Genomic DNA, 16,947 nt, shown 5'->3' on the forward strand with positions numbered 1-16,947 from the left:
GGGCAAAGAGATGCTGCCTAGAGAACGGTCAGATAAGAGGGAGCATAGCCCGCAACTGGACAGTGGGTGGGGCAAGAGGCTCAGAAGAGACCCTCCCTAGTTTCTTGGGCTGTAAAGTGATGGGGGGAGAATTGTACCTTCAGACTTGCAAGATTCTGTTAATGTAGCTTTGCAATAAAGTAGAATTAGCTCATCTGATTGTGTTTCCTGTCTGGTCTACCTGGGAAGCTGATAGAGGATAACATGAGAGGAAAATCTGGAATTCTCAGAGAGAAAGCAACAGGGAACTGCAATGACAAAAAGTAAGTCTGCCCATTTCTGAGAAGAGCTAAGATACATTCTGGATGCCTTCCAGATCCCGAGCTACCATGGTTAATGGGAGGAACCCAAGTGGGCAAGGCAGAGCTAAAGACCCAGACATTAGGAACCATGACCAAATTCTTCCGTACAGCCCTGAAACTTCCTAAAATAAGTCACCCTTTGGGGGGCTGGTTTCACACATTATGCTAAGTCCTTCTGTGCTTAGGAAGTATTTGCCTTGCTCCAGGTGACAATGAAACCACCATTCAGAAAAAGGGAAGAGATTGCAAATATAGATTGCAATTTAAAAAAAAATCCTTAAAAAATAAAAGCTCACGAGTTGCCATCTATTGTGAGTACAGGCCAAACAATTAAGTTGGCTACTATCATTAAGAGCAAATGCTTACCTGAGCATTTTTTTAATCCTTATAATCCTAACACTTATTTAAGACAGCAGCATCCTATTTCTTTAATCTTGGATGCCACTGACAAATACCAGCTGTTCAGTTTATTATATCTTAATATTCAGTGTAATATCCAAATGCCTACTTTTTTCAAATTACAGAGGACTCTAAAACTAAGTAACAGAAATACAAAGAATATATGCGCAACAGGGACGTTCATTCCCTACACATGACAATGAATGTCTCTTATACAAAATGATAGAACAAAATGACTCTTAAAATTTCACGCATCAAACACAATTTTTCTCTCACTTTCTCAACAACAATAATGGGGAAAAAGCAAACTGTAAGACACACATACATTTTAAAAAATGGTCCAGCGTGTAGTTAACGGTGTTGGCTTCCTAAGACTTACAAGTTAATAAAATTGATCTCACTGTAGTCCTATAATGAAGAACAGTAGGATAAGGCTACATTTGAACCATGGAAAATTGTATATTGTTACCTTCTTGTGACCTCCCAGAGCTATGGTCATTCTAACCTCTCCAAGCTGTCATTTGTATGATGCCGACAGCAGATGGGAGAAGAGAACAAATGTCGCAGAGGGAGGAAGGAATAATGTTGTCTTGATCGGATAGATCTGCTCAAACATGAATACAAAATAAGGATACTGGAAGTAGTTAGGGCTCTACTAATAACATTAGAAGAGCAGGCATAATATATCAGATGCCAAGAATCAAGAAGAAGAAACTATAAAGTAATGAGGAAATACACATGTCTGGAGAAGAACCCAGGTTCAGTTCTTTATTCATAGACATTCATTGTGCTGGGATCTCAAGGTGGTATGCAGTACTCCTTTCTTCCATTGTATCCCCACAACAACACTCAGAAGCAGGTTGGGGTGAAAGACTGTAGCTAGTTCAAAGTCATCTAGTGAGTTTCCATGGCAAAGGATGGACCTGAATTTGGGTCTTCTCAGTCTGAGTCCTAAACCTAAATCATGCTGGAATTAACAACATCTCTATGGCTCCTGGAAGCTTAAGGACTTCAAGGATGTTCTAGACAGTAACTGTGTACTAGCTTTTTTTACCTTCTTTTGCTGGTATCTACCACTGATTTTATCAAGGGCCAACCAGAGATCTTTTTTCAGGCATGCTCTGTTTGTTTCTACTGAAACTATACTAGATGAAGAATCTTCCATACAGCTTCTCAAGACTGCACCAGAGGAAGATCAAGAATTACTGAAGCACCACAAAAAACTACACGTTTCTCAATCTGTGGGGTTTTATACTTCAACTTGTGTAGACTTCAATGTCTGGAATTCTCAACTGCAATTTGATAGATGAGGAAAATGAATATTTAGTGAATTGATCTTCATCTTTCTGCTCAAGCAACATACCTGCAGAACACTCAGATTTGGGTCAACTGGACCAAAACTGCATTGAAACCAAACAGTTTCAACCTGTTTCCAGAACTGCAGCAAGGTAGGGGCTAATTATACTTCTGGGAGAATAAGATTACATTAGGTGGGGATATTTACCATGAGATGTGGTGCTGGCTGCCAGCTTGGTTGGCTTCAAAAAAGCGTGGTACCAATTCATGGCAGTCATGAGGATCAATGGCTATTAGCCTTGATGAGTGTAACTGTCTCTGAAGACATCTGCTGAGAAACTAGTGGGCTTCCTTGTGCAGTTGGGTGGCCACTGTGAGAACAGACATTTGGACTGGATGGGCCAGGGGTCTGATCCTGTGGGTCACTGCTTAAGTTCTTATGTTCTTATTCCAGGTAAGTCTTGCCATCTCCCCTATACCTCATGGACTTCACAAAGGGAGGGAACTTTCATCAGGACTTCTCTCAATGACCAGATACCAGATATATTCAATTCTGCTAAGGCATTGCCTCAAGTCTCCCATGGGTGACTTAACCAAAATCTGTTGAATGCTCTTCACAGGCCTGGGTTCACACAACGTTCTAAGCCATTAACTAAGGAAACCACATTTTGTCTTAGAGCAACATGGGAATCCAGTCTGCAGGGTTTAGGACCTTTATTTCTAGAATACACACACACACACCCACACACACACACACTTAGAATGAGATTGTGTCTGCACATGAAGCCCTCCTTGTCTCCCGAGATACACACATCTATTCTTCCTTCAACTCTGCTGCCTTCCAATCAAGTTATGAGAATACTTAGTTTAACAAGTAGAAAGCCTCATTAAAGCTTGCTAATTTTTTCATGTCACTCAAACCGTGAGTCACTTTATTTTCCATTACTGCTGAAATCTCCTACAGGAACCCTCATATTAAGTTTCTTTATTTTCACCACTAGTAACATGTCATTTTTAATCAGCTGTTTCTTTTCCTTTCCCTTATTGCTTCAGAATTAGAAAGCAGTTTTCTTTTGTATCTTCATTGTTATCATTTTCCTTTTTTAAAAAAAATGGTCATGGAAAGGTTGCTACAACACAGACTCATAAGGAGATATAAGCATCAAGTAAATTTCACACCAACTCTAAGCAACTTTAGCATTAGCTTTTAACATTTTTTACATATATATTTTTCTGGAAGAAAGGAGGAGGGGAAAAAGAAGAAGAAGAACCTGCTTGCAATTATTACTTCTACTCTCCCTAAACACTTATGGTACTAAAGTGTGAAATGCCTTCTAAACACAAAGACAGATCTGGGAAGTAATTACAAAAATGCATTCAGGGGCAATAATTCTATATTAACTGTCAGCAGTATACATCTTCTGGAAAGGCACTTGTTATGAAGGAATTATGTATGTCACAGACAGAGGTATTAAAGGCAACTGAAAATTGCAAGGATGCATTAAACCTAACTCTAGGCCCCTCATCGAGGGTCAATTTATGTTTAATTTGTTACCTTGAAGTTGAGCCAATACTTATATGAACATCTGTTAAGCGATGCAAACATGCAGACAAATTCAACTGATTTCTATTTGGGAGACCTACAGTATATTAAATCTTATTTTTATTTTAAAATACACCACAAGCAACATTCACATCTGTGATGCTCAGTTTTGCTAGAGGGGCAAACTGCAGAGAAAAGAGATTTTGGACAGAGGAGTGTTCTCCCTCTCCATCCCGTGCAGTTGTGCTTGGCTCAGAGACCAAGAGTGAGGGAGGGAGGGAAGGAAGGAAAGAAAGAAAGAAAGATGGACAGAGGGATGGATGGATGGACATCACCAGAATGTGCCCCGAATGACTGTGGTACCTTATTAGGAATCACATGACACGTTCAGCCTTGGTTTGTCTGCACATCATGACAAGCAACAGATTGGGGTTTTGAAACCATAGTAGCTCTATTTGTGCATCTCACTAAGCCCAAATCAAAACACAGTATAATTTAATGAGAAATGCTCTGGAGTTGGCAAACTCCAGGCTATGAAGGGCCCCCAAAATTTGGTCTACAACTACACAGCCACATTTTGGAGGGAGACATACATACATCCATGCATCCATGCATGAGAGCCAGTTTGGTGTAGCAGTTAAGGCATCAAACTAGAAACTGGGAGGCCGTGAGTTCTAGTCCCACCTTAGGCTATCTATCTCCACAGTACTGGCCATTGTGTGATTTTTTTTTCAATGATTCTATTTTAACACATCACCAAAACTAAGTCAGCCTGAGATTCCCATTTTTCAGGCCAATTTCAGCCTCATTTCTTTTCTACTGGTGGGGGTTGAGGGTGGAAATAGTTTGGCTTTCCCACACCCATCCCAGTTAAACACCTGCAAGAAACATGCAAGAACTGAATCAAATGTGGTCCTGCCCCATCAATGACATCAATACATCATCCTAGGGTTTCCTGCAGTCCCCTGGAAGGAGGGGATCTGGAACTTCAGCCTTAACTCTTCAAAAGTTGCTCACCCCTAAACTATGATGGGAAGTCAGACCAAATGCAATCTGCTTGCCTCCGGCTTCCCATCATGCATAAATCAACCCATTATGGTTTAGCACTGTGTGGGAATCTGCCACTGTGGTTTACCAAAATTAAAAAAAAAAAAAAACTGCCCTGGGACAGCCATGAAGTTGGGGTGGGGAGCACATTTCTCTAAGTGCGTATCTATAATTTACAACTGCAGGTTTTCTTTTGTCTAATGAGAAAGGGAGAAAGTAACATTTCCTTCTTGTCTCATCTCCCATGGAGGACTACTGGTGCAGAACGCACACAACTCATTCACCATCATGTGAAGGGTTTGCAATCAGACATGGCTGAACTACAACTCCCAGCATCCCTCATCACTGGTCATGCTGGCTAGCACTGCTGGGAGTTGTAGTTCAGCCAGACCTGGGAGGGCCACTCCTAGTGTAGACACTCCCATTAGCTGGGCCAAGATCTTCAAGGGTGAAGCAAGCCAAGTGTTAACTGAGCAATGCTTAAAACGCACACAGACACAAAAGGGAAGCGCTTTAAACAATCAACAGGGGTCTCACCAGAATTTTCATTAGTGATGTTTTTATTTGCCTGGGTGCTCCCTGCTTCTCATATTTCTTCCAAAGATTCTTAATTGGGCCTCTGGTATATGAAGTAAAGTTCCTGGAGTTTTCTCAATCTCAGAGGAGACCCAGAAAAGGTGGGAAGAAATGACTGCTCATAATACCATTTTCCAGACAGAGCTAATAATGACCATCTTCCACTAATGAAAATATGTTGGGGAGAAAATGCTGCTGTTGTAATTAAACTCGAGAAGAGTTCAATTGGTGGGGGAAGAGAAATTAAATTTATTTACATGCTGTTCTGCTGCTGATGAAGCATTAGCTATTTGGGAGGCCTTCTAATTAACCTTAATTTAGTTCACATACTTTTTTTTGGTACCCTGTTCTGCACGTACATTGGGAAAACGATTGTCATTAATTATTACGTACTTGCTCAATTTATATCCCACTTTTCCACCGAGACTAAACACTCAAGGCGGTCTACATCTTGAAGCAAACCAAAAGGTATATCAATAAATGATCATGAGGATCATCATCATCATCTGGAATAAGAAAAACAAACAACTTTACACATTTTCAGGCCCAAATTTGTGCCTTAAACAATAAGATTTGAAGTTGGGCATCTGAGACGCTGAAAATTAAGGAAGGAAAGACCACATTTGAGAACTTGATTCTAAAAAGAAACATGGGAGACATCATGGCCGTGAGAAAGAAGAAATAATGCAAAGACAACTCTCTTCTTTCACCCTCCAAATATATTTCCTTGTTGATATTCATGTCTCACTCCCCCATTGCCTCTTTTTTTTTCCAGTGATCTGATGGCAGGAAGAACCATTTCCCTACAGATTCCATCTACAGAGAACTGTACAGGGGACACAACGGAAGTGAGCAAATCCCACAGTGAACTCCTCAAATACAGTAATTCAAGGGGGAAAAAAACGAATCTCTTTACATCTCATGATGATCCATTTTTTTTACCAGCTTCTACCTTGGTGTCTACCCAACAAATTTCCCCCCAGTGAAATTATTTATATACTTTTACATTACACTTCTTCAAATGGAACACCCGTGCATCTTGTTTGACCACAAATGTTCCTGTTTTTTCCAAGGCACCATTTAAACATTTTGGTGCCACCTCCATTTATCTAAGGATCACCCATTATCAACAGCCATTTGTTTGTAGTATCTTAAAGATATTGCTCTATTTTTTTCTGAATGGGTTTGGAACTGTTCCCAATATTATTTTCTCCTCCACCATTCAATGATTTGGCCTTTCTCAAAACCTTGCTGTCACTTCTAATTTCTGCACATCAAATGCCATACAACTGTTAGCATCAGGCTTTCAGAATGGAAGTGACATTTGACATCTTCACTCCCTATTTGCTCAGCTCCCAAACATGCTTCCTTAAATTAAATCTGACAACAGTTGAACAATGACATTGTCACCAACACATGGACCCACTTTTATTTATGGTTGAGACAAATTTTCCTAAAGAGGAGAGAAAGTATTAATACATAGAAAATTAATCTTGCCTGTCATGAAGTATGGGTAATATTTGAGAAGCTCTGAAATGAAGATCAGAACTTCTTGGCTGGTTTCACATACTAACTAAGCTGTGGTTGGCTTTAATTCTGTCTTGTTGAATAAGCCATTGTGGCTAAGTTATGCAAAAATGAACCCATAAATCATGAGTTTTAAGCTACGGTCAAAGGGTTTATGCATTACACAAAGCCAAAACCAGAAAAAGCACAGTATAGTATATCACAAAGTGTGAATCTTACCAACTCTAACTTAAGGAATGAAGCAAGTTTAAGCAAGCCATGGTTTACCATGAAGTATGATCCTGTAATTGAAAAACCCAACTCATTCACTAACATTCAGGTTAATGCTGTTGGAATTCAGAATTCTCTTGATTTCAGAAACTTCATTTCTGAAATAACTGAATGTATAAATTGGAAATATACCGCATTATTCTAGACATAACACTTCAGAAGGAAGTTCTGTTAATTCAGTGGAACTTACTCTCAAGCAAGTGTCTACAAGTTTGCAAAGTGAGTTCTAATTCCTTTAAAGCAAACATCTTTTCAGAACAAAGATTGCTTTTTCCTTGCAGTTTTATTTGGTTCATATGCCTTTCTTATGAAAGATCAGTTTTTAATTAACATTTTAAAAACATTTTAGCCCAATGTACATATCCTTCATTTCATGCAGAGGGATGTCTTCAGCCCACTTCTGTCCCCAAACAATGCAATTTGGCTGGTGAACAATTTGGACAGAAAGAGAGTGCCAGGAGAGAGACAATAAATCACAGCATGATTTATTTCCATCCCTTCTCAAAAACTCAGGCTGGAAGTTGCAACCAGCAACTGCAGAAAAGTCAGAGTCCCACTACAATACCGGTTTCCCTATTTTTTTGTGCACATGAAGAGGATGAGCAAAAAAGGAGGGTTTTCTATCGCCGTGGAATGAAGGTAGATCATTCCTTGAGCCGAAAGCACAAAGCAGCCAACTGACTCATATTTCTATGACCAATTATGCACTGTCTTCCATTAATGGCTTCCCCACCTCTTTGCCTCTCCTCACCCCAAATGACTCTTGCCATCATTATTTTGGGAACTCAGCAGCACCCAAACCAAACAAGATGATCGGGGGAAAAAATGAATATTTGGTGATCTGAAACATCTACTCTCCTGTGGAAAAATACAGACTGGATCCTTTCCCAGTTCCTGCATTGTTAAGAACTGCAGGATCTCAATAGCCCACAAGTACATTTGTGAGCATTTGTGGCAACTGATGAACCTTAACATGGTTTCTTCATGTTGGCTATTTAGATTTATAAATCATGAGTTCATGTGTTATGTGAACCTTGTGAATTCAGCAAATCATAGTTCAGTGCAATGCATAAGTTCAGCCCACAAAGAATAAAAAACAAAAAAGCAGACCCAAAAAATTGTTAGATAGAATTCTTGTTAACTATATTCCAGGAAGTTATCAAGAACGGGCTGTGAAGAAAATCCATTAAATAAAACCTGTTAAATTATACAATATAAATTGACTTCTTCCTAGAGTGCATTGACAGAGTTATAAAGAAATTAGTGGCAAGACACAATTACTCAGTCCTTTGGATGGAAAATTTTCAGGAAATTGGAAAATCAACCAAAACCCTTGGATGATGATCATGGCTGTTGCAGGGGTGCCTGGAGGGGGAGTGGATGTCAAAAACGTCAAGATGGTGGCTGTGAATAGGCAAAGCCCGCCCCTTTTTTACATGCATCGCACGTACAACTGTGGCTGCCATCTTGGCGTTTTTGACACCCCGTGTGAATGCCACTGGGGTCTTAGTTTATTGCCCAGAAAACCTCAGGCGCTTATAAATGGATTCAGTTCATTTTACTAACTGCCAGGCTTGCTTTAACAAAACACTGAAAAACTAAAATACAACTTTTCCTGGATTAAGGATACCTGAAAGTGTAGAAAATTAGTCTGGCTGAGAATGTAACAAGCCATTTTGAAAATAATACCACAATGAAAGATAAATGCATTCAAATAAGGCCCTGTGGTTTAGATACGGCAACTGTTTTTATTCCTATAAATTTCCTTCATTGGTATAAATGTCACCCCGTATAGTAATACTGAATATGGATGTTCAAAATATTTGTAATTCTCTTTAAGACCGTGCTTCCATCTGAATGCATATCTATCTGGATGCATATCCAAGGTTTGTTTGTTATTTTCCTATTGCTTTTTTTTTTACTTTTACTTTTTTATTTTTTTTTCTTTAGTTTTAGTTTTGAGATTTTATTTGTTCAATTAATTTTTTTTTAAAAACCAACCTGTAGTCAGTCAGTCTTTATTTCAGTCAATGACCAGCTACAAACAAGAGAAATCAAACAAACAAATACAAAACAGAGAGCATCTTTCAAGTGACTTCCTAGATACAAATGCAAAATATTTTTGACAAGGTATTACTAATACGAAAACTGAATTCACGGTATGATTTGAAACTAAAGCCACATCTTCACTCTTTCCACCCAAGCTGCAAGAGAATGGAAACATGGTTCACCTTCAAATCCCTAAACCATATTGTAGCATGTTAGCCAGTAGCTAAGTTCTCACATTGTATAAAGCCACAATCTGGTAAATAAGACACAAGTTACTGACTTCACATTATCATATTAAGTCACAGCATTGCTTCTTTAGTTCTGGCTCAGGGTAATGGTCATGCTCCATTTTTGTGATTTGCAGTCCACGTTTTGCAGGGAGGGTGGATAACTTCCCAATTTGACCTTCACACCTCTGGTTGGGCCACCGGAGACAACCTGGTGATGTCACAAAATTGATATACTGTAGCTAAAAGTTTTCATCCCATTTGGAGGGGGGTGGGATTTGAGTGAATGGAAGACCACCCCCTCTTTTTCACTCTTCCTTGGCAGTTGATCAGCATCGCAATATAGATTTCTGGATTGGTCCTCATCTCCAGCTTTCTGGGTTAGCTGGGACACCTGCAAATAACTGAGCACCGGAATTTACTTAAATTACCACATCAACATCATCTCATTTTACTGCTGAATGTTGTGTCAATGGATAACTCCATGTTTGTACTATTACTACCTGTACCCACTTCTCCTAAAAATATTTCCTCTTGATACAGGCTACTGCTGGGAGTTGGATTGTCCAGGCTCTTCCAGACCAAAGCAGTGAAATCCATGAGAACATCAAGAAGAGATGCCAGATGCCTGCTCATTTGGAAGAGAAGCTTTGTTCCTGCAGCAGGTGGTGCACACCTTTAGAGCCACATCATCAGGGACATGAAAGTCGATTTACGGAACGTCTGTTTCCATGGCAGATACAAGTGTGGTTAAAGCACCACCGTACGGCATACAGCTGTGGGGTCTGAAAAAACACATCTGAAAGAACTTAATTTTTCATAGTTCTCTTGTCCTTAAGGTGAGGCAGCCACAGGATGTCAGTCTCTAACAGAACCCATGAACCCAGGGGACCTGTCACTCCAGCTAGCAGCTTAGCCATTCAAAAGAAAAGCATTCCAGTTTCTATTGGGTTTGTCCAGATACGAACTAAACTTCAGTCAGAGGAAGTAATCTCTTACAGGCAAAAGACAATGTCTCTCTGGAGTCTTTGGAACATGAGACGAAAAGCAAAGCTTAAATCTGTCTTTTAGTATAAAGGTTTCTTTTTAAGGCAAAATAAAAAGGCAATCCTTTCAATAGCTGTTCAAAATTACCTCATTTCTTAAAATGGATCCATGTATAAGTGAAGTTCTAAGAGACATATGGAAGATCATGGAGATTCTGAGGGCACCTGCTAAGGGTGGGGCATCATTGAAGACATTGGGGGAGTCCGCAAGATATCCCATAAGATGAAGAGACTACCAAAACAAACAAAGAATAAAGCCTCCAACAAAAGAGAATATACTTTTCACAGCTCCCAAAGACTCAAATAAAGGGTTCTGGACAGAAAACTGAACTGAAGACAGAAAGGAATTACACAAGATTACGTCTAAGGAGGAGCTGAAATCCACTGAGAATGCATCAGAACAGTCATTTTCAAGAAAAGATCCCTTATGCTACAGGTATAAAATTGTTTTACTACTGGAAATTTTATAAATTATGTCAGTTTTTTTAAAATTCTGTTTCATCTAATATGATAACCATAATGGAGGAGGAGAACGAAGAAATAATATATTAATACCCACATTGATGAGTCCTACTGAATTCCAGTTCAGTCTCAGTCAAGCTTATCTCAGATTTATTTAATGGATTATATTATTATAGATTACGAGCGAGGATCAGCACCAAAGACACCTATGACGAGTCCAAACAGCCCAAAAAGATTAAAATTAAAAAATAGAAACATCTCCCATGAAAATTCAGAAATCTTCTGTAAGATATCACAGGGTGAGATTGCAGAGACAGTTCCTGCAAGATGGTTTTGAAAGGAGTACCTGGACTCACTGGCACCCAATTAAGAGCTATAATTTAAGTAACTTTGCTTCTAGACTCCAATAAAAAAAGAATGGAGAAAGAAAATGAAAAAGGTCTCTAAGGTAGATTCTAACCACAGACAGTAACCCAATAAAATGCTTATTGTTACTAAAATATAATAATGGGTCCAGCTGAACCTTTTAGACTAACTGAAATGAGTCCACTAAAAGACCATATGCTTTTATTTCATGAGATGCTCCAGAAGAAATCAAATCAATGAAGTACTTAAACTCAATCATTAGGAAAGAATAATTATCTATAGTAAGAATTCAGAACAATAAAAAACTTGCAGGAAAACCTGTCAACTTTATCTGCTGTTTCAAACATTTTTTGTAAAACACTGATTCTTCGTTTTGGCCATATGAATCCCACCACTGTGTTTCATGAACCATCCAAGGCAGTGTACAAACCAGGAATTCTGCTTCGTAGGAGTCATAAATCAAGGACAAAGCTGGCTTACAGTTACAGCTTCTAAGAAGAAAAACAAACCATTGTTCCTGGACTGCACATAACATTAAGCACACCATGGACGCAACTCTCTGGACTTGTTTAACCACACCACCTGGCAGAGGGAAGCTAAAAAGAGAATTTGCTTGTTCCTGGGTAAACTAGATTTGGCACTCTATGTGAATGATTCATGTGGCATGTGGCAACCTGATATTCTAAACTAGTGTCCTGGTTTAGAATGCTGGCTGGGGAATTCTGGGAGTTGAAGTCTGCACATCTTAAAGTTGCCAAGGTTGAGAAACACTGTTCTAAACTCCAAGCCTACCTAAGGATGTGGACCCAGGCCATTTATTAAAATTTGACCGGCATTAATATAATATTTGTATTATTCTAATTTAATTAATTAACTTTAATATAAATAACAAGTCAACAGGCAATTTAAAAGAGAAAAAACAGAGTCACCATAATGCTCACTTTAATGGAAAATCACATAAAATATTTACGCCACCAAAAATAGAGTGCACAAGCACAAGGACATGTTGTTTTTCCTACCGTGGCACTTACGCAGACATTGTCTTTTGCACCTAATCCATAAGTGAAAAAATATATAAATTCTCCGCTGAAACCAGTCATTAAGAGTAGGAACAGAAAGGCACCTAAATGTTTATACACCACAAATTTAAAAAGCTCATGTAAGCTTACTAGCCAGCCTGGCATGTCAAAGTAATCAGTCTTCAACAAGCCCTTTTTAAGCTGCCCACTGGTCTTCAAAAATGCCTAAAATTCTATATATATTTAATTCTTTCTTCTTTTTTCAACATGTCCTTTGTTATCCTTTAAGGTAATGCACCACTGATGAACTGCAATGTAGTCAACTGCCTAGACCATTAAGCCTTCAAGAAAAACTTCTCAATAACTTCTATTTCTCAGCAACACCCACTCTTTCATCCAAACCAAACAGCAAGGAGCAAAATACAATTTCAAATCAGGTAAACCCAATCCTCCTCTTTCCTTTGCATCTTGTAACACCTTATATTTAACTCATGGTTTTTTCCCTTGCCATACAAACTTAGATGTATCCTTTTGCTACGCTTTAAATGGTGCATCCATTGTCAAAACTGGTATTGTCTGAAACAAAAACATCATTCTAGGCAAAACATTCATTTTTATCACAGAAATTCTCTCCAGCAATGACACCTGTAAAAAAAAAATCAAGGGAGCAACTGATGGCAGAGAGACATAATTGTCAATGGTTTTTCTATTTACAGTTATCAGAAAGATTCAAAGTAGACAAAAGAATTTATGGCACTGAATATTCTAAGACTGACTTTGAAACAGAATTGTGTACAAATGATGAACATGAGATTGCTAAAATGTATAAGCTTTTATTGAAATTTGAAACAGAAGAAGAACAAGTGAAAGAACGTATGATAAAGTGGGCTAAAAAAATTGGTTATAATACACAGAACAACGGGAGAATATGCGGTTCAAGGATTGAAATTTACACTGTGTTATAATCTTAAAGAGTACTTTTATAAAATGATGTACCATTGGTCTATGACACCAGAAAAAATATCTAGAACGTATAAAGGTACTTCAAATCTATGTTGGAAACGTGAACAACAAGAAGGGTCATTTTACCATGCTTGGTGGAGGTGCAAAAAAGCTAGAAAATTCTGGATTCAAATGCGTACACTAATTCAGAGGATTTTAAAGATTAATATACAACTGAAACTAGAACCTTTCCTCTTCAGACTGATAGATAAAACAGTTGAAAAAAAGTCATGGAACTTTGTTTTTATATATGATAACCATAGCGAGATTATTCTACGCACAAAGATGGAAAGATTACCTACAATACCTACAATGGAGGAATGGTTGGTGAAGATGATAGAGCTTGCTGAAATTGACCTGTTTGATTAAAGAAAAGCCAATAACTATGTTTATTGCTGACTGGAAACGCCTTATGGACTTTTTGCGTAAAACAAAAAAAATGAACTTATGATCTATGGTTCTGATGATTAGATAGGATAGATTATAGAAAGTAGAGGGTCATGATGTAACTTAAGAGAAAGAAGATTGGAAGCCACTTTCTTCTACCCTTTTTCTTTTTTTCTTTTTGCGGTTTAGTTTTCTCTTTTATTTCTTCTTTTTTCTGTTTTCCTTCTTTATTTCACTTTGTATTCATTTTTACTCTTGTTCTTAAAACTTTCAGTAAAATTATATTAAAAAGAAAAACTTCTCAAGAACTTAAGAGGGTCAGATGGGGCAACCACATGACTTGCAATCCAAAATTATTCTTTGGCAATTATTAGAGAACACATCCCACCCTGCTATCTCCCTACTAGACTTCAGTCTCAATGATCCAATGTGGACACAAAGACGAAGGGGGACAAGTACAACATCACACTTAACAGAAGAAAAGCATTCTCCGGCATAGTTGCTGCTAACCTTTGGTGCCGGGGAGTAGGAATAGTTCAGAGGGTGGAGAAAAGGCTGGAGAGCACCCAAATGTTTTTGTCCACCATGGCTCTATGGCACAGAGTTTTGGACATGGCGTAAACAGCCTCTGATCCACAAAAGACATTCCATGGAATTATAGAAACCTAGAATGAAAAGGTTGGAAGACAACTTGGGAGACCATCTAGTCCAGTGCAGGAATCTACCACTACAACATCTCCAACAGATACCTATACATACAGTTATGATTTTATTTTTTCACAAATTTAACTGGGACAAAGGTGAACCCCACTCATGGAAATGGATTTTGAGCTTTTGGCGTTCTTCTCCATTTTTTCTTGTGCTTAGTCTGGATACAATTTCATTATTTTATAAACTGACTTGAGTAATAGAACGTCACTTTCAAAAAAAAAAAGGATGTTAAGCATGTATTTCCCCTCTGATGGTGCTGAGCAGGATATAAAAACAATACATGAGACTTCTGAGTAGAATAAGATGGGAAGCTGGAGGGCGTAGGAAGAAACCATTAAAAAGCCATAATGTACAGTGGAGTATATTATATGTGGAGTGTCTCCAAGGCTATATACAGTAACCAAAACCAGTTCTGTGGTCCCACTGGGCTGAACTTTCATTATGTTCTTTTATGATCTTCCTGTTTGCATTAGCACCAGTCAAGTGATGTAGAACTTCAATAAAAGGTGGAATAACTATGTTTCACTTTTCATTTTGTGCCCTGGCCCAAACCAACATCATCCCCCTGCCCTTCTCTGTTGACCCCTATGAAAAAATATTTCAGTCTGCTAAACCAGGTCATTTTGTCAGATATTCTGAATTCACAATTCCTCAGACATCATTCTTGCATTCAAAAATGGAATCACCCACAAAGCTATCTTCTTTTGTACATAATGGATTATGGCTTAGCATGTTATGGGAATCTAATCAACTGGGTTTTACTGAAAGCATAATTAAATGAAACATAACTTAACATGATTTGTGAATCCAGTCATTCTAACCCTAATGCTCCCACGTGAATGTACAAAGAGTTGCATTCTTAAATCAATTACACACAATGTCAAGCTTCACACCAACTACAGCTTTAAATCTTGACTCTCCAGATGCTTAAAACCTGCATTCAAGAACTTGCTTACAGCAGATGCTCACAGATGTGATGCTCACTGGCATAACTGGGTGGATAAGTTGTTTTATTGCAGATAAAAATGGAGCTATTCACCAGAAAATATCTGCCCACTGCAGTACATAGAATTCAAAGCCTGTATATATGTTTGTGCACTACAGTTTAAATTCTAGGCATTTTCCCCCCACCATATGAGTCAATAGAAATTTGGCTGTTCTTTTCACAGCCTTGAGAACAGGAACCACCTGTTCAGTCTTGACATAGTGACTCTGTGTGGTCCAGGAACCTCTGCTTCCTCCTTACTAGCTTCATTCCTTACCCACAATATCCCCCCAAGCCTAAAGAGAGTTTAGAGAGGGGATTTCCTCTTTTCTTTCCTTTGTTTGCCTACCACTCTTAATAAAATTCAGGAGAGCTGACAAATCTACTCATTCATTCATTTATTCAATGTACAGTCATAGACCAAAGTACTATGAAAAGAAAAGCCACGTTGTTGTTGTCGTTGTTGTTGTTGTTTAAAAGCCAATTAAAAGGAAAGGAAAAGACATAAAGCAGATAGGAAATTTTATCCAGCGGCAGAATCTCTTGCTGGATCACAATTTGGCTTCTGAAAAATTGGCAAAGCAGAATTTGGCCACTGCCAGAGAGGTAAGACTGTACTGATCACCCAGCAATAGCTGAACATTAAAAAAAAATCCATATGTCCTGGGAACTCCACTAAAAGAGGGGCAATGTACGTGTTCCTATTATCGCTATAGAGGAGGCAGCATAATAAAACATGGCTTAGTGTGTGTGTGTGTGTAAAGGAAGGCAGGCAGGCAGGCAGGCAGGCAGGCAGGCAGGCAGGCAGGCAGGCCAAGGTTTTCTTTCCTTAAAGTACAACCCAATTATTACATGTAGTAATGTAAGGGAGATGGAGATAAGGGTGGGGTACAGATCACTTTGGGGCAGGGAAAAATCTCCTTGCATGCATGCAGTCCATAAGGGGGTTACAGGGTTGGCCATCAAGACAAAGCCACATTCTGGCTTGTAAATCTTACAAAAGTTTGAAATAAGAACATAAATGCCAGATCAGGAAGGGGTTGTCCTAAAAGGTAATTATGCTGGAGATAAATTTGTAAAGATGGCTCACACGGTTAATTGGCCTATGCAATAAGGGGCTGAGCTCCAAGTCTGAGGCAGCCAGAAGAGTCATGTGCTGCTAGTTACTTCCATTCCCCTCTCATTTGTTGAGAATATTTTAGCAACCATTTAACATTTTGAGACTATGCACAATGACACATCCATACTTGCTATTTCTGATGTAAGAGTGGCTGTAAACTAGGAGAAGGCAACTTGATGCCCTCCAGGTGTTTATATCAACCCCCATCTGGAACCTCAGCTAACAGAGACTGCAACCATTTGATCCAAAATGTCACAAAGGCACCAACTTGCCTGTTCCACATTTACACAACACTCATTTAAAAACACTAAGTATGGAATCTTTCATTGGTGATCTATCCACACTCTACTTCCCTATCCCAGTAGTGTTAGCAACCATTGCAGTCAAAGCTCTCCTCCCAAATAGTCCCTTTAATTTATATTATTTTCTGAAAGACTTCTGAAGGCTGTCAGCATGAATGAAAAAATAATGCCCTTACAATGGTTTGCGTTTCAATATTTCAGGGGGAGAAAAAAGAAACCTTTCAATGAAAATCTCAATATGTCCCCCATTGTTCAGATTGTCAAGGTTGGCA

The 16,947-nt window shown here is 38.6% G+C and overlaps 1 protein-coding gene across 2 annotated transcripts in view; it reads right to left on the bottom strand.

The window, feature by feature from the left end:
* The window catches only part of ZNF423 (zinc finger protein 423), a 236,775-nt gene that overhangs the window by 178,798 nt on the left and 41,030 nt on the right, over positions 1 to 16,947 (bottom strand). The gene's annotated exons all lie outside the window — the stretch shown is intronic.

Source organism: Python bivittatus, unplaced genomic scaffold (genome assembly GCF_059951505.1).
Source record: "Python bivittatus isolate LINGU-HERP-01145 unplaced genomic scaffold, Pbiv_v1 ctg000190_np1212, whole genome shotgun sequence".
NCBI classification, from domain to species: Eukaryota; Metazoa; Chordata; class Lepidosauria; order Squamata; family Pythonidae; genus Python; species Python bivittatus.